The sequence below is a fragment of the Motacilla alba genome, chromosome 1 (assembly GCF_015832195.1).
Source record: "Motacilla alba alba isolate MOTALB_02 chromosome 1, Motacilla_alba_V1.0_pri, whole genome shotgun sequence".
In the NCBI taxonomy this organism is placed as follows: Eukaryota; Metazoa; Chordata; class Aves; order Passeriformes; family Motacillidae; genus Motacilla; species Motacilla alba.
In genome coordinates, this window is record NC_052016.1 from 6556059 (window position 1) to 6579519 (window position 23461).

At 42.0% G+C, this 23461-nt stretch overlaps 1 long non-coding RNA gene across 1 annotated transcript in view; it reads left to right on the forward strand.

Annotated features, from left to right (window-relative positions):
- Positions 1 to 22981, forward strand: part of LOC119703108 — a 41673-nt gene extending 18692 nt beyond the window's left edge. The window contains exons 2-3 of the long non-coding RNA XR_005257555.1: positions 20579 to 20655; positions 22124 to 22981. This is a non-coding gene — a long non-coding RNA (uncharacterized LOC119703108). The remainder of the gene's footprint in view (positions 1 to 20578; positions 20656 to 22123) is intronic.
- The last annotated feature ends 480 nt before the right edge of the window (positions 22982 to 23461 follow it).

Consider the following 23461-nt stretch of genomic DNA (forward strand, 5'->3'; position numbering starts at 1 on the left):
GTCTTTGGACCTCACCAGCCAGCAAATGATTGTAAAAAGATCCAACACCAATAGAAATGGTTAAAGACAGGTTTCAGCTGCCTAGGTCAACCTTTGAGATGATTTGCAAAACCAGTGTTCAGAGAAGATCCTGGGAAAGGAGTCTACGTGGTCACAGAAATTCAATAAAGACTCTGCTTCCCCTCAAAATGGAGTGATTTCATCAGTCTGTGAGCTGGTTTTCTGGAGCTCTATGCCAAATCTCTGATGCAACCCTGAACAACCTCCTTTCCTTCCACAGCGATCTCCTTCCCCTACCACATTTTGTCCATCTTCCCCGCACAGCTTGCAAAGTCTTCGGGCCAGGATTGTCTGTTGCTACATGACCAGTGATGTCCTTGTCAAAACTGTTTTCCAGGCACCAGCCTCCCCCAGATAATGGAGCACAGAACTGCACAGTGACAAAGCTGCTCTCTGTGCAAAGAGCTTATGCTAAGCTCTGTAATTAAGACATATGGGGCCTTATCCACAGCTTAGAGAAGTCAGTGGAAACACTGTCTCGTAGGCTGGATGACAAGATGGTGATGAAGCAGATTTTATTTTAAGGAATGTTGTTTTTTTTTTTTCTATTTGGGGATATTCTGAGGCTTTAAGAAGAACTGTGCTACTAAAATGCATGAAAACGAAGAGGTAAAATTAATAAAGTTTAAAAAATATATCAAGTTATAAATGGGCTTAAACTGAGATACAGAAAAAATTCACTAACAGAGCAAATGAGATTTATGTTAGTAGGTCACTTCTTTGGGGTTTTTTTAATGGCTTTTTAAAGGTTAAGTTTTACTCAAAATATAAATAAATCCTCTTCTTTGCATGTGAACATTAATTATCTTATGGAATAGAAGGTACCAATGCAAGTAAGAAAAAGGGAACCTGACCCCAGATGATTTAATTTTAAGGGAATTATTAGACATTATTATAATATTGAATAGGCCATAAGGTAAGCATTTTTCAACAGTAAAGAAAAATGCCAGTATGCCCGTGGAGAGTACCTGGTTGGAGCATTACATGCCAATATTTAGTAATTTCCTTATGTGACAGTTTGCCTGTAAAGAGGAAAATATTGATTCCTCTTTAGCTTTGCAAATCAGTGCCCTTAAGTGCTCTGGCCAGAAACTCATAACACAGCAATACAAAAATTAAGTTCGAGGAATGAGTCTGGCCCTAAATGTTCACGAGGCAGAGGGAAGCATTTTTCTTGCTCACAAAACGATATTCAGGCTCCCAGTTTCCTGTCTTGCAAGGTATATTGTAAAGGCTCTGAAAATAAAACATACAGTAACCATGGTCTGCTGTAACCCAAACAATTACAGTCATCACAACAATAAATTTTTAAACAGTTAGGTAATATATAATAAATAAAAGATGAACAGGAAAGCACTCACAGCTACTCCCCTAATGCATCTGGAAAGTAATTAACTTTTTTTCCTCCGTTAAGAATGTAATGTATTATACCCTGGCAAAGGAGGAGCCTGGCCATGCATCCCTGATGAGGATTTATCTGAGGTTGGACTCAGAGGGAGCAGACCTGCCATCCATCCTGCCAGAGCACAGCATCTCCCTGTCCCTGCTCAAGCACTGCCCTTCCCCTCACAGGCAGCAGGTGCTGGATCAGGGGTGGCAGAGCTGCAGGGGGACACTGGGATGGGTCCTAGGATGTCCCTGCCCAGTCAGAGACACACCAGGCCCCTGCTTTGCAATGTGGCTCAAGGCAATGCTCACAATCACCTGCCAAGGACTAATGAGAAAATAATCACAGCAGGAAAGTAATTACAAACACCCTTGGAGGCCAGCAGGCCTCTCCTGGGGTTCCTGGCATGTGGCAAAGCATAAATCTTCTTATTGCAGGGTCTGGCAGGGCGGCCCAGGCACTGGAACATGGGAGTGGCATCACCTCAGGGCCTTCCTTGGCTTTGTGTGGTGGTTTCACCCCACCAGGCAGCCTCACCCACTCGCTCCCTCACCAGCAGGACCTGGGAGGGAATCTACAAGGTGAAAGACAGAGAATTCATGGATTGGGATAAAGACAGTTTGACAGGGAAAGCAAAAGCCATGCACACAAGCAAAGCAAAACAAGGAATTCATTCACTGCTTCCCATGGTTGGGCAGGTGTTCAGCCATCTCCAGGAGAGCAGGGCCCCATCCCACTTATCGGTGACTTGGGGAGGCAAACAACATCACTCCAAACGTCCCCAACTTTATACTCTGATCCATGATGTCACAAGGTCTGGAATATCCCTTTGGTCAGTTTGGGTCATCTGTCCTGGCTGTGTCTCCTCCCAGCCTCCCATGCACACCGGTCTCCTCACCAGTGTGGCAGCAGGAAAAGCAGGAAAGGCCTTGGTTCTGTGTAAACCCTGCACAGCAATAACAAAAATATCTCTATATTATCGTCACTGTGTTCAACACAAATCCAGAAACACTGTCCTGTAACAGCCACAGTGAAGAAAATTATCTGCAGCCCAGCCAAAACCAGCACGCTCTGACATTTCCAGCCATCCTGAGGGTGGAGCCAGGCTGGCAGCTCTCTGGGAATGGGAGCACTGGGGGATCCCATGGACAGGGACAGCAGATCTATCCCCTTCAGCCAGGAGCAGCCGGGGACATTGGGCACCTCTCTGGGTGAGGGCAGGACCAAGGCTAGGCTGGGATGTGAGCTGCTGGGTGGGCAGGGCTCAGCCGGGCAGGGCTCGGGGAGCCAGAGGCCAGCCCTGGTGCAGCTTTAGTGTGTGCTGACCTGGGCTCCAGGGCCATGGGCAGGTGCAGAAGCCCTGGGGGGTACCAAAGGACAGTCAGGGCTGCCATAAGCTTTGTCCAGGTCATCAGAGCTGGGGACTGCCTCAGCTGTTGGCCCCACTGAGCAATGGAGCGTGAGCCTGGCCAAGGTCTTGAGAGGAGAAGCAGTTGTGAGCCACTGAGCCACTGTGTGTTTTCCCTGGTGGGAATGGCAAGAACTCTTCAAGCGTGTTGCCAGAGCCAATTTCAATGGAAACTCCCACGCCTGGTTTAAAAGGAGGGAGGTTGCCAATGTGGGTAATGCATCAACTTTGGCATTTGCAACAAATAGCACGAAATTGATGTGTTCTGAGGTGTATTGCAAAATCAATTACTGCTGGAAACTTCTAGATAATGGAGATGTTGCTGAGGGGGAACTTTTAGAACAGTCAGAAACCTAAATTCATTTGTATTTTTCTTAGATGATCTCATTGACTGCTCCTTTTTAAAGATTAATGATGCTTTTAATCCATTGTCAAAGATACTGGTGGTAAAGGTGGGTGATTGGAATTAATTTAGATAAAAAATGCACCACACTAAATGCAAATTAAAGCACAGGCTGAGAAAGACTCTAGGTAATGTTTTTAGTAGACAGTTTTTCAAAGGTAGCTACAGAGGAACAGATGATCTGATGAGTGGTTTTCCATGTCTGATCTGTGTGGTGAAGACACCGGGAATTGCTCCATGGCTACCCACTTCCTGGTCTAACCCAGCCACCCTTGCATGTCATTTAATTTATACTTAGAGAAATCAAGTCGCAACCAAACACTTGAGGGCTGATTAATTCCTGGAACATCTGTTGGAGGCAGGCTATTATTAGACATGAACTTTTGACACAATCTGCAGACATAATCATACACAGAGATTAACCTCTCCTCAATAAGCACAGTCCTGCGCTGCATCCGGAGCAAGACACCGTGACCCAGATTCCCAGCTGTGGCTGAGCAGCAGCACAGCCCAGCCCCAAGAGGCAAAAAAGGCCTGACCTCAGCTCTCTGTGTGCTGGTCCAGTCCCATGGCAGAAGTTGGAGCAACCTGTGCCAGCTGCCGAGGGAGACCAAGGTCTCCAGGGGACACAAATGCCACAGCCGTGACCCCTCCATTCAGTCATGCAACAAAAGTAGTCAGCAGGAAAAAAATGAGTTTGAGAGGGCTAAATCAGCTCTGAGCTCCTGGGATATGTCTCCTTTAATGCCTACAATAGCACCACACTCTCACCACATCTGCCTTACACAGGGGAAGCTACAGATTCTGTTAATGATGCAGATGGACCAAAGACGTTTTGTTGCATGGACGTGACCTTTGCCAAATCTGATGTCTGAGAATTCCTGCACTGTTAGAACCCTAGATACTAAGAGTTTTGAGCTGCACCTATACATGAACTACACCTGTTCAGACTCCGCTGTCTTTTTTTCTGGCCCTGACTCTAATTCTAATGTCCTCTAAGGTCCCCAGCACCACACGTGGCCTATGCCCCCCTTTTCCAGCCCCAATGTTCCTAGAGCGTTCATCTGTGTGGTGCTCTGAACCCATCCCTACCCCTAAAGAACCCTACTGAACCCTCACGGGAACTTGGGACAGAGGCTGAGATCCTCATCACTGCCATGGGACGTCCATGGCTTGTTTTGATACCAAACCTATTCCACACATGTTGACTGCCTTACCTTCAAACTCTGTGTGATTCACCTTGAATGCTCCACATGATTCCATCTGTGTATAACTCAGTGACAACTGTCTAAGGCTTTCTCTGCATATCCATCCTACACATAAACAACTCTTCTAAAAAACCACTGATAACATCACAAAATTCACCCTGAAAAGGTAAACAATCCTCAGATACATCCTCCCACTTCTCTGTACACATATTTTAAGGAATGGTCTGTGCTCACCCAGCTGCGTAATTCAGCTCAATGGGGAATGGCCTAACTCAGTCCCACAAAGCCAGGGCTGTCCTGCGACTCCTTTGCTCAGGGATGTGGCTCTGTCCCAGACTCCTCTGCCTGAGTGTTTCAGGCATATCACACTCAGCATGACTGACAGTGGAAAGCCTAACTGGGCCACTTAATATAAGGGTTGAGGCACAAGGACATTTCCAATGTCTGATTTCTCAAATTACTCAGTACCCATTTATGCTGCTTACTATTGCATTTAAAAATCAATCCCCAGTCATGCCTAAGTGACACAGAGGAAATCTGTGGTCATGGAGTCTCCAGTGTCTTTCCCACAAAGCCTGCCTCCTGCTTCCTCCCCTTCTGCCTCTCAGACCCTCCATTGTGTCAAACTGTTGTTCTGTCTCTGATTTTCCTCCTTCCGAGCAGGGCAGTTGCAGTGCTCTAGGAAATGAAAAGCAGATGAAGTTCATAGTGTGTTGCATTAAGATGTTTGGCCCTTTAACAGAATAACCCCTCTACAAATGTCTTTTGTTTGACTATATTTTTTTTTCCTTTAAAATTCTTTGCTGATTTACACTGTATCCACCATAGTGGTTGTAACTGGATATTAAATAATTAGCATGCAGTGGCTATCTTCTCTTCCCTATTGTCAACATATCCCCTGGCACTAGTGAGAGCACCAGCAATGAGGCTTGACATTCTAAAAGCCTTTTTATTTCCCAATGAAAAATGGTATTTAAGCTATAATTAAATTTAAACATACCCTCAGTGGACTCCAGAGTCCACATGCACTTTCCTCTACAAAGGTCCACTCCATTGACTAAAATCTGCACTTGGATCACAGATTCATTGATTTGCAGCCTTGGTCTGGGCCTCCTGTGCCTTTTATTTCCTTTATTAGGAGGTAGCATATTTTCAATAAGATTCCTTACTCCAGCTCTTGCAGATACTTTCCCATTTGAAGCCACTCACAACAATAATGGTATGATCATTTTCTGAAGAAATGACAATTATTATCTCTGTCTTCAAAGCTCTTGAAACATTCAACTCCATTCTAGTTCTTAGGCAAGCTGGTATAAAGAAAATTGTTTCCTGAGTTCCAAGAACATTTTCTTAACTGCATATTTTCCAATCAATTCTCTAGAGGATTAGGAGGAATTTAAATTTTTCAGTGGCCTCAGAGCACTATTAGCAGTTCCCTTCCCCCTTGCACCAGATGATTCCCTCCTGAGATGTCTACCAAAATTCACAAGTGATGCACAAGGCTGTGGTAAATTCTGTTTGATCTGTTTGTACTCATACATATTTCTCAAAGGCCAGGCTCCCATCCAAATACTCTCAGACTGTCCTGGAGGTATTTAACTGCAGTGTACAAACCTGTGAAGAATGAGAGCAGGTCTTACAGAATAGTGAAATATAGAAACAAAAAAAAGAAGCTGCATGTCAGTGGGTTAAGAAAATAAGACTTTTTTAGTTCTAATTTCACTTCTCATGGCCATATCAAAAGGGACCTTGATTATCCCACCTCCTGTTTTTCTGAGTTGCAATTAAGACCATAAGGGAGGTTCTCAGGCCAAACCAGAAGTCCCTGGTCATCTATCCCTGAATCCCATGTCTGGTGTCAAGCCGGAACAGCAGCTTGAGAACAAAATAGCAGAGCAGAGCAAATGTGAAACAGGGACTTTTTAGGCCTGAAGTGGATTAGCATCTTGATGTTTAGCAACCAGAGATGGAGTTTTCATCTGTGAGCTTGTCTAATTGCTTTGTTAATTTATACTCTTGGCTTGCTCAACACCCTGTGGCAATAAGCTCTGCTGTGTAATTATGCACTGGTGGAAAACTCTGCCTCTTCTTTCTTTTCAAACCTTAGTTTGATGGTTTAATTTGAAAGCCATTCCTTTTGGGGTACAAGAAATAATTTCCCTTTTCAGCATCACCTATATTTTTTTTAAATCTCTATGCATCTCATCTTTTTTCATTATGGACAATAACTAGTGTATTTAGTTTCTCGTTGTACAGAAACTATTCCATAACAGCAGTACTTTTATTTTTTTTTTGTTACTTTTTGGTACCAGAGAAGACTGGAACTGTAAAATTTAGATGCATCACTGCTTTGCTTTCTTTTCATGTTTGGGGGTTTTTTCCTGTTTTTTCCGTCTTTTCTTTTTCTTTATTAAAAATTTGTGGCACTCTGTAGAACTGCCCTGGAAGAGTGAGCCATATTCACAGAGCACCTTACACTGATCTGAATGTCTAATCCTTGAATAACAGTACCTCATGTGGGACTTGTCACTCCTTATGTATAGGTGGGGTTATTTTTCTCCATGTGTATCAGGTTTTCAGCTGATCGAAAGATAATTTCACCTGCTATTTTATTGCCCATCACTCAGCCATCCTCCTGCAAGTCTTCACAGTCAATTTTAGTTTTTATTACTCCTCAGCAAAGGCTTCTCTTTTCCTCTTTGTTCTTCTTTCCAGATCATTTACTAATACACTGGAGAGCACAAGCTCCAGCACAGATCTCAGTGGTCACCTCTTGCAGCCTTTTCTCTGCTGTGATAACAGAGCTTTTATACTCAGATTTATTTCCTGTCTTTTAATCAGATATCAGTCCATGAGATGAACTTGACCCTTCTACCTCACTATTTAGTATCTGCACATATTTTTGGGGAGGGAATTTTCAAGTGTGCTTTATCAAAGGGTTCATCAAAGAGTCATTGACTTCATTTCTTTTAACACTTGCCTGCATCACAATGAGCTTATCATAAGGAAACTGCTTAAGACACAAGAAACCTAAAATTTGTCACTTTTCACACAGATGTTTGATATCCCCAGAAGTGTTGACTTATGCAGAATGGTGGTGCCTCTGAGATGTGTTATCTTTGTTTCATGCTGCATATGTTTGGATGTGAATGCCTACAGGAATGTGTGTCTGGCACTCAGATTGTTTCCTATGCCAAGCTATTTTTTGTTTTTAAATATTGGATGATTTCAACCAAATTTAACATAGATAAAAAAGTTTGAAAAAAAAAACCAAACTCCTTCCAGAAATGTGAAGAAAGGAGGGCTGCTAAAGAGTCAAATTCTCATAGTGCTGCCATGGGAGTGGGTATGTTTAAAACCAGCACATGCTAGAGCACATTGTTACACATCAGAGAGTGAGAGAAATGGAGGGAGAAGAATTGAAGGAGCAGATGGTATGAAACCTTCAGCTGCAGGGATAAACTTCACTCAGATCTTATGACAAATTAGATGCCAAAGGACACAGCCATCAGTCACAAGAGGCTTTGAAACAAGGTTTTGGTCACTCACAGACTGTCATATCTGATGGTGTCCTTGGTGTAGACAGCTCAGCTCCATATCATACCAGCAGAGAAAGATGGCAGCCTGTGTTCCTGATTTAGCCATTTAGAAGACATCTATCAATTTAAAAAAGAAAAGTGAGAGTGGGAGAAGAAGTGTCAGGGAAAATGTGTCAGGTTTTTTACATTTTGCTTTGTGAAAGAGACTGATGTATAAAAATAACACTGCCTGCAAAACCAAGCCAGCGGTATAGGAAGGTAAATAATAAGAATAAGAGAACCAAGAAAAACTGAACAGTTCAGTGCTTCAGCAGATCAACAGTTTTTTTTATTTGAGGAAAGCTGAGCCACATAAACTGAACTACTTCAATAAGTTATTGATGTAATTGTGATGATGTCTGTAAGCAAACTAACCATAATTAAAATCCATAGTGTCTTCACTCTGCTATATTCCCTTACCTGGTATACCCATGGAGCTCTTGCAGCTTAAAGAAGAAGCTACAGTGCACCACTGGTCTTTTATAACTCATGTTTAGAAATCATTACAAAACCATAAACTGATATTATATTGAAAATTCCATATTTATGTATACAAATAATTAGACTTGCTTTAGTAAACATTATCAGTCACATCCAATGGAAGCCGAAAGGAACTTGACAAAGCTAACACTTGAAATTTCATTTCCATGAAAAAATGCAGATTCTGGGACACTGAAATGTTTACTCATTCATCTCAGTTTCAGTAAAATATTGCACTCCATAAAAAGGTCCATTTTAGTATTTTAAAACAAAACATTTTACTTTTCATATTATAAGCAACTTCTCATTTGGAAAGAAATGCAAATTTTATTGGCGTTTTGTGACAGGTTTTGACTGTAAAATTGCTAGTTTCATTTTCACCCCCAAAAAATTGTATTTTCTAAAAATATCATCAGCTGGAGATGATGTTTTACACTTGCCAAGGAATTGGAAAAAAAAGTTATTTGCATACCTCTAGAATTCAGAGCTCTTCAAAACCATGTCATTTTTGAAATTCTCTGTTTGAATTGAGAAATTCTCCCTCAGACTTCTCTAAGATGTAGTGTCATTAAAATGCTCCGAATTTCCCACACACCTGTGCAGCCCAGAGGGATCCTCCTGAGAGAATTTTTAACTTATGCCTAGAAATAGAAGCAGTGCACAGTGAGGGCGTTTTCTCGATCAGCGAACACTCCCTTCATGTGGCAGCACAAAGGACTGAACGTGCTTCTGAGCACAGAAAAACAGCAACACTGTTCTTGTGTGTTTGTTGCATTCTGTCTTCATAACTTCCCAAAACATTTTCTGCAGCCCTGCACAGGCTGTGAAGGAGCTCATCCCACAACAAAAGTGTTCTTGGAAGGAATTGGTCTTTGTCAAATTTTCCACCGTCCGGTTTTGCCCTCGTGTGACACCTCCTGCTGCAGATACAACTTCCAGGCTCCCTGCCATTCATGTCCCCAGCTTTGTGCACTGGCACACTGTGCCAACAGACTGTTTTGTGTTTTCTTACTTCTGCTTACTGTGGAGGATGTGCCTTTTTTTCTCTATTTATCATCCTGCTCATTCTTTTTCTGCTGAATTTTCAGTTCTCCTGCCTCAATTCCTCTTGGGCTGGTTTGTTTTTTTTGGTTTTTTTTGGTTTTTTTTTTTTTTTTTTTTTTTTTTTGCTGCTGAGAAATGAGGGGTTCACACGTATTTTTTCATTGCTGGCTCTCAACAGCTCTAGAGAAGGCTCAGGCAAGCTGCCACCTTCTCCTTCTGGCCCTCATTGTCCCCACGGCCAGTGACTTACACATGGGCATCTGGCTTTTCACATTGTGAGCACAATCTCCTCACCAGAGTGGGAAGGAAGATCCTCAGTGTGCCCTCACTGTGTGCTCTGCCCTTTTCAGGGTCTTTGGATGACCACAAATGGAATTTTGAAAAGGTCTGGATGAATAATGCATTTCTGGTTCGGTTCCCAATTTGAGACACTGTGGGTGGGGAATGAGAAAGAAAATTTTAGATAAATGTGGAAATGTTTTATTTGATGCGTAAGGAAGTGCTGAGTCGTGATTAGTGTTTAGAGTGCCTTTAAATAATTGGGACAATTTTTTAAGAAAAAAAAAGTTACATCCTGAAATGAAAGAATATCAAAATACTGTGTTATAAAGGCCAGATAAAACATATTTCTATCTTTAATAGCATCCTCCTCTTTTTTCTCACAGAAACCATTCATCATATTTATCTAAGCATTCACAGACAGCTTGTCCACCCAAAAAAGGGCTTTCATTTTTGATTAATTTCCTTTTTACCTGCTTAAAAGCAGATATTTCACTGTGAGTCAACATCAGCATATTTAAATCACTAAGACACTTAAAAAATCTCACTCTACACCACCAGAATTCACAAGGCTCAACCACATTTGCCTGTGGTACAGCAGCAAACACACTGAGGGTTTGCAATCAGCAAAAAGAGCTGTGCTGATGACATTGATTGTGTCTGGGCAATTGCAACCATGATTTTCAGTGTACCCAATACACAAAACCCAATTAGGAATTCATGCCCCTTTTTCTGGTTTAATTTATCACTCCCTAGATCATGGTGTTCCTAAAATGTTCACCTATTATTTTATTCAGAAAAAGTTGATTAAGGAAGTTGGTAGTGGAAAATGACCAGCAGAGTCCCTCCTCTTTTCTTTCCATCCTCTGCCTGCTGCAGATACTGAATATCTTTATAAAGCTCCAGATGCCCTGTCCTCCTCACTGTTATTTCTTTGCATTTTGAAAGTGAAAAGAAAGGATTTTCAAGCATCCCTGTGCCTCTGAAAATGGCAGAAGAAATAGCTGGGTACAAGGAATTAAACAAATTGCCACATACTTAAACCAAACTGGGAGGACCAGCTTTGTGTGGTGGTCACTTACGGATTGCTGGCAACAAAGAGCTCCTAAGAGCCTTCCTGCCAAAACTCAGTGTGAATAAAACATCAGGTTTACACTGACTCTGAAAACAAAAGACCAAAGTCTCTCTCCTGTAACATCTTAAATACATTTAGCAGCTTCATGCATAAAGTGGCTGAACTCTTCTGGTTCACAGCACATTTTCTATCTCCCACTCTTGCAGACTGGTAGGATTCAGCCTTGACACCCTGCCAGGCGCAATATGAAGAATTCTATAATTATCAATCTAGTGATGGCATTTAAAAGCAAATGCATTATCATGCACAGAAATCATCTCATGTCCCCCACAGCGTGTTCCACAACAAGGGCTGTTGCTTTGTCTATAACTCTGGCTTTATTACATTTAAAGCTCTTCCATCAACAGACTTCCCCAGAAAAAAATAAAAATTCCTTTATTCAGAAAATAGCATGTTGACTGGAGTGGCTGTCAATGTACCTAAAGGTCATATAATGTCAGAGTCATTATTTTCAAATCATCCACACTCATGAGCCATACTTTGCAAGGCCAGCTATCTAAACAATAATAAATACAGAGCGTGCGTGGTGCAGCATGAAAATTTGTGTGTTATCATTAAAGAAGTATGGAATAGAAGCAGAAAGATTCCTCCCAACTCCTCCTCTCGTCATTGGGCAACCACTGTATTCAGCAGACCATTATATTAAATGCAATTAATAGCCTGAGTACCTCTTAACCAACACCTTTTTCTCCCTGGCCCATTTGGTAATCCAAGGCCATGCATTTACAAGCCAGATTATCCATTGCAGAGCTGCCAGCTCTGACACACCCTGATATTTTACCCTGTCACGGATCAAAAAGATTAAAAGCAACTTTAGCAAGCACAAGTTACGATACTAAATCCAGTAACTGTAGCCTGTCTTCTTCAGCTCAGATTTGGAAACTAAGTAAAGATTAATGTTTTGAATGGTATCTGAATTAATGTTCTGTCAAACAGCTGCAGAGACAGGGGTTGCTGTTTTCCCACTTGTTTGGTTGGTTTTAGTTTCCTTAATCCAGATAGTTTTCAATCACAGTTTGCAGCCTCGGGAAATCTGTGCTCCATCTGCAGTCCTGGGCATTGTTAGAACTGTAATTTCCAGGCACACTCCAGGTGGGAGCCACAGGTCATTGGTTCAACAGGTTAACGGGACTGACACAGATCTCACTGACTCTAAGAATGATTACATTTATTTGCTGACCTGGTTCTCCCCTAGATTAAGACATACTCCTACCATCACCTTTCCTACCCTCCCATTTCCTCTGCCTTAAAAAATAAATTGGTTAACGGATGTAGGCAACTGGAAGGTTTCACATTTCACTTCTCTGCCTTTTCTTGGTGATAAAAGCAGTGAAGGAGGAAAGGGGCTGAGATGAAAACAATAACCATTCTCTGTTTACGTCAGCCAGCTCTACCAATCGGGGTCAATACCTGGCACTAGTGTTCATCCAGCCCATCTAACACCAGACAAGGTTGAAACAGAAGACAGACAGACTTTAAATGTGTGTATCCAGAGCTAACCATGGTTATCCGGGCTGAGCTGCATGCAATGCCCTGCATGAGCTGCAGTCAACAGAAAGCAATATCTCCTCATATTGCTGTGAATTATTTACTACAACATTTTGAACTGACATCCAGATTTTCACCCCTCTGTTCAGTTTTATTGCAAGGAAAAGAAGAGAAGTAAATGAATAACAGGAGAGGGGAAATAAATTCCACCAAAATGCACTGGCTGATAAAATAAGTGTCTTTGAAATGGTGCTGTATGCAGAAATAATTGTATCATTTGTTACAATGCCATGCTGATGTACTTAGGACCATTTCTGACTATGGCAGAGATGCTGGAAACAAAGCTCCAGCTTAAGAGGATCCACAGGGCTGTAGGACTTTGTTTTTAGGATGTCAGTGAAGATACAGCCAAGTGGCTAGCCCTGAAGATAGGGAGTTTGAATGTTTCCAACAAACTGTGGAGGGGTTTAGAGCTAAGATATTTGGGACACAGACTCAGACCAGAGGGGAAAGTCTTCCTCATTTACCAAGTGACTGAGGACATCCTGTCTTTGGCAGAGAAGACAGAGCAGACACTGCATCTTCTTTTCTGCCCCAAACACAGAAGCAGGCGGGGCTCAGAACAGGTCCCTGTGTGTCTCTTTCACTGAAGCATTAGTAGGGAGAGTGAGCTTAGTCCTGCAAATAAAAGTCAGCTATTACTGACTGCCTCAGCATCAGAGGTAACTCAGGAAGTAGGTAAACCTTCCTGTTCAGGAAAAAGCTCTGCTCCACAGGTTTTGTCTGGCTCCAGTTCTGGATTGGAGATGTGAATCTTCCTCCTTGAGTCCACATCTCAGGAGTTTCCAAATCTGTCACTGAATTATCTGTTATTTTATGCAGTGCCAAATGAATTTCAGAGGCTGAGGACTATCCTGGAGGTGTGATATTTGGACCAACTAATCCTTTCTCTCCCAAAACTTGCATTTGCTTCCAATCCAAAATCCAGTCTTTTCCTCAATGAAAGATTGAGTTGGTTGTAAAGACCTTTTCCACAGCCTCTGATTCTTGCCATTATTGTCACTGCTGAATCGAACATGAGTGGTGGTTGAGTTTCACCTTCATTTCTAGGGAAGGTAGGATTTAGATCCACTGCTGTCACTCAGAGGTTTCACTGTGCAACAAAAGTAGTTAAGGAAAACAGCTGTTCTGAATGATATTGCATAAGATCCTGCCTCAGCGAATTATCAAATTAACAGAGTATCCATGCATTTTTGACAGGATAAAAACCTATTTGGACAAGCCAGCAGGAAGCTTGGCTGAGTGATTACCACAAGCAACCCTGTGAGACAGGGGAACAGCCAGAGACACAGAGCTGAAGCAGCTGACAGTCAGGAATGAGAGGCCAGGGAGAGGCTGAATTGCTGAGCTCTGTGCCCATGCAGCCAGAGGTGGGCACTTGACAAGCTAGTAGTGCCATGCTGGCCAAGAGCAATTCTGATGGAAGCAGGGAGCAAGTTCTGGGACCACCCTTTCCTCACCTGTTTTGCTTGCCCACACACTCTGAGATATAGGCACCCACAAAGCAGGCAGTGACAGGAGGCATAAGTGTCACCAAGTTTTCCCACTGATAGCCAGACTACTCCCAAAGAGGGTATTAATGGCCAGGGTGACAGCAAAACATGATGGGACAGCCCCTCACATCTGCAGCACTCCTTCCTTCGGAAACAGCAGAAGCAAAAGTCTGATCCTCTGTGGCTCTCCCCTGAACTCTGTTCCTTTTCTCAGAGGGAGCAGCTTCACCTCTAAGTGATAACACTCTACACCCACTGTGGGCCAAGCACTTTTTCCAAGGTGGAATCAGGAATTCTGAGTTGGAGTCCTCCTGCTTCATATTGACTGTGACTGGCTGCAGTGATCCTACTACTGGAAAAATAAACACACACACACACACTTGTCTTCTAGCCAAACACTTCTTCTCTTGAGAAAAATTCTTTAATGAAGCATTTTCTCAATGGAAATGGAAGAAGGCAAGAGAAGCCACACAGGCAATAAAATACTTGTGTGAGACATGGATATAGATGGTGCAACCAAGGGATTTGGGGGCAGGGGTGGGTAAGTGGGGAGAGAAGTAGGAAACTCTGTTTCTCTCTGTGTATGAAGGGACAAATCCAGCTTCTGCATAGGTTTCATCCTTCAGGATAAGAAAATGCTGAGGCTCTGCTGCACTGCTGTCTGTGCTGCTCACCTGCACCTCTGCAGCTCAGTCCCATGGCACTGGTGTAGGGAAGAAGGAGTGGTGGGACCAGGAGCAACACAATGGGCAGGGTGAGATAAAGGGCAGTCATAGCCCAAAGTCCATTTTGGTGACTGGGCTGCCCCTGGGCACTAGCCCCAGGCATTTTTGACCAGAATCATCCACATGCAAAGACTGAAACTGGGGCTCTCCCAGCTAACCCTGCTCTCCAGTGCCAGACTCGTTTCTGGATGCTCAAGTATTCACTGGATTTACCCTTGAGTGTGGAGCAATGAACAGAACTACTGGAGAGTCTGGATGTTCCAGATGCAGGCACGTCCAATCTGTCTCTTTGCTCTGTCTGCCACACACCAAAGGAAGGAATGAGCCTCCGTCAGCTCACAGAGGCCATGAAAACCTTGAACCACTCATTCACAGCGCTCCTGTGAGCAGACATGTGAGCTGCCTCTGGCAACTCAGATAAGTTGAAAATGCAGTGAAAATGAAAGAGAGAGCTGTCAAGCTTATAATTAATGTGCAGTTAAAAATAATGCCTTGTTGATTCAGTACTGGTTAGAGGAACAGGGCTGGGAAGAGGGCTTGTTCTCTTACTCTGTGAATTTCCATGAGTGTTGTGGTGAACATTGTGCCAATAGTCTTTTAGCCAGTTCATGAGACAGAATAGTGCTCTTTTTTTGGTTTTTTTATCCTGAGACTGCAGACTCTCTTACTTTGTTAGGTGTCTCCTACCTGAATGAAAGGAAACTATTTCTTTCCTAACAGAGACAGACACAGGATGAAAAAGGCACTCACTATCATTTGCCTGCTGGCTTTAGCAGCTTTGCTGGCATTCTTTTGTCCAGGACTTTCTTATGTTTTCCTAAGAGAGAAAAAAAGGATTATCTGATACCCTCACCTCATTCAATGTGAGGTGCAGGAGGTCTCAAGGAGGAAACAGAGTAATTCCAGGTCTTAGACAAGCCAAACACATAATTCTGGACTGGCATCAGAAGGCAACTGCTCTCCTTCCCCTCCCTTTCCAGCAAATTGTTCCTATTCTCAAAAATCCAGAAGGAAAGTTCACAGAACTGTCTTCACAGGCAATAAACCAAAGTTAATGACCTGATGTAAAGCCACTGGAGTAAGAATATTTTCATATGGTTGGAAGACAGAGGCAGAGTAGGCAGAAATACGGCCTTGTGGGCGCCATATGACTTCCTATGTTCCACAGTATCTGAATCCTTCTTCCAGCCTTTAAAAGGAATACCACTTAAATTTATAGGCTGTAGAACAAAGAAGTTTAATGAATTAATGCAGAGGTGCTTTGGAGCAGAACCACTCCAATGAGCAACAAACAGTCTCGCTATCCCAGTGAAACGAAAAGCAGACAACACAATTGACCCACGGTCAGCAGGGTGTGTGCTCACCTCCTCGGGCTCTGCACATGCAGTGAAAGGAGCCCGTGCTCCTTTTTTGTCAGGGAACACTGGGAGCCAGTTCCCTCCTGAAAGAAACGTGGCTGCACTGCTCCAGATACGTTACTGGTACATCAAAAAGAATTAACATCCTGCCTCCACTTCCACAAAGAGAGGGGTCCCTTTTGGTGCCAAGTGGCCATGTGCACTGATACTGAAATAATGTCTTGGCAGTCAGCAGGAGGGAAGGGAAGCCAAATTACATCATTCACTCTCCTTTCAGTGAGGATGAAAGACTCTATTTACTACTTTGGCAGTAGCCAGCACCACAGCTGCCGCTGGTCACATGTAAGGGCAGCAGAGGGAAGGCAACAAAAAATAATTGAATCCTCAGAGCCTCTCTATAAAATACCCCACACTTGGTGCAACAGGGGCTATCCTAGGGCTCAGGAAACCTCTGTTCTGGTCCCACTGCTCTCACAGGCTACTGCTGCATGACCTTGACCTGTCACTTCACCTCTCCTCTTTCCTCATGCTTTTGGTCCTGCTTATTTGGCTCCCAAGATTTTGAGAGCAGGGACTGACATATTATGTAAACCCTGTGCTTAGCTCAGCACTCTGCCAGCCTTGCCTGGGCCCTATAGGCACTCCTGCTCACAATGAAAACATCAGCTCTAATTCTAATACAAATGCATCGAAAGGGCCAAAGAGGGATAGATTTTCACACTGATACATGTGTGACATGGATGTGATCAGATGGGAAGTTCTGCCACTCCAGAGCACCTTCAGCTCTGCAAACGCCTGATGGAATATGTGCACAATGGTAAGAAGTAAATGGTGTGGCCAGAACAAGCAGCAGAAGCAGTTAAGTAGTTTAAATATTTTTTAAGCTGAAACTCAGGAACAGGAGCTGAACTCATATGAGAAAGCAAGAATAAACGCCTGTGTGAATGATTGTCAGATTTGTCTTTATAGGAAGAGCCATACCGCATAAAAAATACACCTACAGGGCATAAACAAAAAAGAACAAGTGTTAAATTGCATGGCCTAATAAGTTTTAAGATTTGTGCAATTTTCATCACCAGAAATCTCAAACCTACCTGTCTGAACACATCTTCTTGTATGCTTCAAGCAACTGATGATTATAAAACACAGAAGAGGATGACCCCATCTTAATTTAAAATGCATGCTCAAGTGACACAACTCAATTCTGACTGCTCAAGCAGAATAGTAATGTGACAAATGAAGATTTAAAAAATCCCCCAAAAAACTAAAGCCCTTCTCTCAGGACAGAATTCAGGGCCACTTTGTGGCACTGCATTAAAAAAAATTAATATAATTCAACAAAATCTGCTAAAAAACTGAAGGAGCTGGTGCCTCAGAGAATTTCTGTACTTTTAAAACAAACCATAATTGTCCTACTGAGAGAAGCTGAGGAGACCCTCATCTGCAGAGCAGATCCACATCTTCATTAAGAGAATCAGTGTATTTTGTAACTAAATGAGATTCTGTCTTGCTGGCAGGCATGTTCTGCTCACAGAACAAAGAAACCACACACACAAATATTCCAAAGGGAGATGTCCTTAAAAAAAAGTCATTTTAGCACCATCAGACTGTGGAGTGTGCCAGAAACTATGACTTTGTGGAAGAAAAAAAATAGACTGACGAGAATTAGGAAGCAAGCTAGATGTGTGTGACAAAAATGTCTTGAGCATTTTATTTCTCAATTAATTCCTGTGAGTTTCTGCTTGTTATCAAGCAATTTATGTTTTTTTTTTTTTCCCCAGCATTCAAAAATCACACTGCTACCCACCAGCCTCAGGGAGCTGGGTGGAGGGACAGGGCAGCACCTCAGAGTTGTTGGTGTTGGTTTTTTAGAGCATCTCCCCAGCAGGCAGAGCCCTGGAGGACAAAGCCTGGAAGGTTTTCTCTCACAGGCTCCCTGCTCATCTCCTGTCCTGTCCTCAGCTCCATGCCTGCCTGGGCACATTAGACCTGAGATGAGGAACTGCCTGAAAGACAAATGGGGAAAATCACAGCACTAAACTGCTGGGAAATCCAAACTTCTCCATGCATGGGAGCCAGCAAGGCTGCTGAGCTGTGAGGAAATATTCTGACACTGATCCATGCTCTGTGTTCCTGCTCGGAGTCTGGCTAGGAGAGGAAAGGGATAATAAGATCCCAGATCTGGTGAGTAATGATAACAGAAGGCAAGAAAAGGGAAAAGGAAAAAAACACCAGTGAACTAAGGGTGTAGATGGTGGTCTGAGACCTGGAGTATTTCTGTCATGTTTTACTTCTCTCCTTTAAGATACACAAAAACAAGATGAAAAGGGGACCTGGAAGTAAAACCCATCATTCAGTTTTTATGAGGGACTTTGTATTTTTCCTTTATACATGGCAAATTGTCAATTATTGTATTTCAATTATCAATAGAAGAGCAGGAAATTGGTAGGTGCAAACATTTCCAATAATAAACATTTCCAATATATAAATTTAAAGATAGCCCAAATCTATGCAAGATGTCAAGTGTGAGCTAGGTGTTCTCATTTGAGGAGTTTTTTCCCAGCTACCATAGACACAGGCTCACTCAAAAGAAACCAGTCTGGGTGAAATGTTGTACTTGGATACCTCTGCAGTTAAAGGAGATTAATCTCTCATGAGGTCACTGCCAGCCTGTAGAGTCACATCTTGGGCTGACACCATTACTTCATCTCGGCTTACAAACAACAGCCTCAACCCAACCTTGCTCCAGATTCTTCTCAAATGTCTCAATTCTGAAAAAAAAAAAACTATTTGCAGCATTTATGGAGAGATTAGCTCTGATATTCATGGCAGCAGGAAAAACAGTCCAGAATAAGGGACATTTCTTAGAAAATCCCTTATTGATGTCTGTCTTTTACATCAAAAGAGCCATGTCATGCTGCTAATCTCAATTGTGAGCGTTTGATAGAAAAAGATCAACTGCCTCCAGGCAATGTAGACCCAAATCAGTTAGGGATTTAACTCTAATTCTGAGACAACGAGTTGCTTCCAGTTTGTTTTGTCTGGCTCCAGAGTGGCTCTTTGCACATGAAATCATTATTAAACTCTGCTCAAAAGTCAGCTGCTAACTTGTGCAGTTTGCAGCACTCTGGTATTATGTAATGCCAGCATAGAACCACACTAGTAAATGGAATAAATCATCCTGAACAAGTTTCCTAGAATACAAAGTCCCATGGAAAATATTAGTGGTCCAATGTACAAGTGATGGATAAGTATGTCATCCAAACAAAATGTGATTACCTTATCAAGCCCAAAACATTCTTTTCCACTTACACTTCTGTTCATGAACCAAGTTAAAAATCTTGTCTAGACTCCAGCTAGCATCAAGCCCCACCAATACCACTTCCTTCAGAGTCCCAATTTGTTTTCTGGATGTATGCACACATTTTTTGTTACGCCATGTCATCCTTATGCACAATGAATGCCTGTCCTGACTAGTGAAAATTTACCATGATGCAGGTTCTTTCAGAAGATACTTGAATATTTTCTGCATGCTGGAAGTGCTGTAATCATGTCAAGGACTGAGCAAAAGGAGTTAAAAGAAAAGCTTTATTTTCTTTATTTCTACAATCAATTATTTCAGGACTTTAATATCATTTTTCCAAAATTTTGCTGCATGGCATTCATGGAAGGCCAGAAAGGCAACTCAGTTGCTGAAGAATCTTTAAACAACCTGGAGAAAAAATAATTAATTGTATTGACACTATCAGATTACTGTGGTAAACCAATGACATTTTTAAAGCAATCTGTAGGCTGATTATAACAGTGAAATAAATTTATCTGCACTTTCTGGTCCAATTTTTGTTGCACCCAGAGAAGCAGGAGCCCCATCTCACCCTCCTCCACCCCACATGAAAGTTCACCAGGAAATGGGAAGGATCAACCCTGACAACTTTTCCAGAGATTTCCTCAGATGCTTCCACAGAGCAGGAAGGTCTGTCCCTATACAATGATGTTTTTCAAATAACAATCCTCCTCTTCTCTGCAGATGCCCTACCCAAATTAAAACCATGCTGGAACCCATGGAGGCTAGGAAATTCATTAATGGATTTGAGTGAAATTGTTGTTTTATGGAATGTAATTTCACATATGGGTAGCTACACTATCTATGGAGTTCATGGTTGAAACAATTTAAAGCACTTCTCACCCTAACACAAAAGATAAGCATGTTTTATGAGTTTCTCAGCTTCCTCTAGCCCATAATAAGCACAAATATGTAATATGAACAACTGTCTTGTAAGTCAGATCGTGAAGAGGAGCTGAATGCTGATTTATTGCTGTAAGAACACAGCCCTGTTCAGGGTGATTTGCAGTGCCCTGCTGTGTCAGAAATACAATGTGAGGCATCAACAAGCCTGCAGTTGACTTGCCAGATAACTTCTGCTATAGGGTGCCTATTTTTAAATATTTAATACACACATTTTTTACTTTAGGGAGATGTTTTCCATCTCCAATTTTTGTGGAGCCTGACTGGCAAGTAAGAAGTTGTCTTCTCTCCAGAGAAAATAATGTAAGTATGCTCCACTGCAAACCTTACAATGATTACAGGAATAATTTGCAGACCTCAAATTTGAGGCACATTTTAGAGTCATATTAAAAAGAATTTATTTTTAGCTTGCTTTGGTTTGTCAAAAGTCTTAAGTTTCTCACTTCAAATCAGTGTCTGGTATCCAATACCTGGGGTTTAATCTTCCATTCAAACCAGCTCTTCTGCAAAAATTATTTCTTACCTGATTCACTTTATCCCTTTTACATCGCATTTAGAAGATCCTATCCCAAGCCATAGGCATGTTTAATGTTATTGAAATTGCACTGCTGATATCCATATCAATTATATTTTGAGGTTTATGTTTAGTGTAGATATTAATGCAGTCTGGCTTTTCCATTTTTACTTCTGCAAGTATAATTTATTGCGACATAAATAGTAATATTAAAGCTATCAAGTATAAACATCAATACTTTACAGCACTGTGTAATTTAAGAGTTACATGCATCTAAATTCAGTTACAGTCCTTTCTGAATGCTCAAATCTTAACTGCAGACTGCAGCTCACCAGGAATGCTGAGTTTGGAAGCAGCAGGCTGTCAAGTAATGCAGTCCTAACATCTTGATATAAGCTTTTCAGGAGGACTGGGGAGCTGGCACATGACTGGGACATGAAAAAATACATGGTTTCCTTTTGTCTTTTTTTTCTTTTTCTACTAAAACCCCACTGTTTAGACGCTGAAACCCTCTTCCCCATTTCACAGTCATTTCAGATTATTTATGTTTTTGATATTTTGGTGAGTCCAGAGATGTATAGGAATGGGGCTGGAAGGAGCTGCATTAAGTCAGCCCCCAGGTCCTGTCTAACACCCAGCAGTGGTGGGAATGCCACCCTCCACAGGTAACATTGCTTTGCTTTGTTGTTCCATGTGTCAGAAGTATCTTAATGCATGAAACCCGGAGTAACTGGTGAGCACTGCTGTGTGGTTTGGCAAAGAGGCAACATACGTGACAAGGTCTGGCCAAAAAACCTTTTTTTACTTCAAACAGATTTTTTTTTTTTTTTTTTGGTGAGCCATAATAAAAACACCTTCCTCAAGGTAAAAACTTGCAAAGCAGGGATGCCTGTTGGCCAGTTAAAATAAAACTGGCAGTGAAGGTGGGATTGTCTAATGGTTCAGTCACTAATAAAAGCTTTTTTACTCTTAGTTTGCTGTGGACACAGGCAATTTAAACTGGAAGGGCTTCTCCTCTAGAGGTGTATTTCTCTCTCCTTTGGCTATGGAGGGAACATCAGTGACTTGCCCTAAATGCTGAAGTTACATGAAGCAGCATGAGATGAAGTCCAGTCTCAGTGTTCGCAAAGGAACTGATGATATCCCTGGTTTGTCCTTGCTACAATGAGCTCACATTTAGGTTTTTAATCATCCATGGGTGCAGAGTGCTGCCTTCAATTTTAAGCTCAAAATAAAAATGCCTTATTATTTTCACAGCTGTTCTGAGCAAACAAGGGATACCACTGAAGTACCACTGGCATATTTTGGACTGAAGGCACCAGGGAGAAAGTACCTTGAGATGAAGCAAACTGAGAGAGAAGCCATGAAAGTCACGTTGAAGGCAAAAGTTTTGTGCTGTCTTGGATCAGTGAATTTCCTGATAGAGACAGATGCTTGTACTCTACCAAGAGGAGCTACCTCTAGACAAAAAGCTAAAGACCACATTTGGCACTGTCAAATACTCATCATCCTTTTAGTACCTCAAAGTGTAAATCTGATCATGCTCTGTAACAGTCTCAATGAACTTTTGAGCTTACAGCCCTTTTATCTTGAATAACATTTTTTCCTGTTTCTGTTTGGCAATCTGATTTTATTAGGATTTGTCAGTGTAGTCAAGTGTGCATCTGAATCGCCTGAGAAATTTAACAGTGCAAGTAATGGAGAATCATGTCCTGTTGCATTTAGAGGCATCTGCCCTTAAATAGAGAGGGTTTTTCTGCCACATGCAATAATTTCTATCTTTCTATCAGAAAACTGATATAACCTACCTTTGTATGGAAAAGAGTGACTAAACACTGCATTTCTCTGAGTCTACACAGGAGAAATATTGCTACAAAACTACATTGGTGTTACTTGTTTATTTTAACATCTCGTGACAGAGTGAGAAAGAAACATTTTTCACAAAGGAAAAGGAGACACCACCCCCCCCAGTTCTCCCACTGCTGTAGAAGCACCAGCATATAGTCAAGAATTTTCCATATCAGTCAAACTGGAGTCGAAGATGCTTTGAACAAACCACATGGACCTCAGCCTGACACCCTTGTGCCCCAGGTGAAATCCCAGCTAACCATTTCAGTGCCAGTCTGTTGGTGATTCTCAGCTTTAGAAAGCCTGCAGGGGATAGAGGTGTGGCCAAAGAGCAGAGATACCTGAAGGATCCCTATTAAAATAGGTACTGCTGACAACACAGATGAAGGAATGGATCTGTGGGTGAGCAGTGGTTCCATAAATTTAGCTTTGGAAATATTTGTGGGATCAGCTGCATTTTTTCACTTCATGTATGACTAATGTTCCCTAGTTGGTGGGGAATACACCAATATTTTAGGACTTTCTTTTAAGATTTTAAAATGCAGCTGACAACACACTACTCTGGCTAACTTTGACCTCCTTTGAATTTTAGATTTCAGTAGCAGTCATCTAATTTTAGACAGTCTGACCAAGTTAAAATAAATGTGGCACAGACCATGAAGGCAGCTATTCATTTATGAGCAAGAGGCACCTACTTTCAGTATAGATGCTTATTGTGGAAAAGGCAATGATCAAAAGAAAATGTGG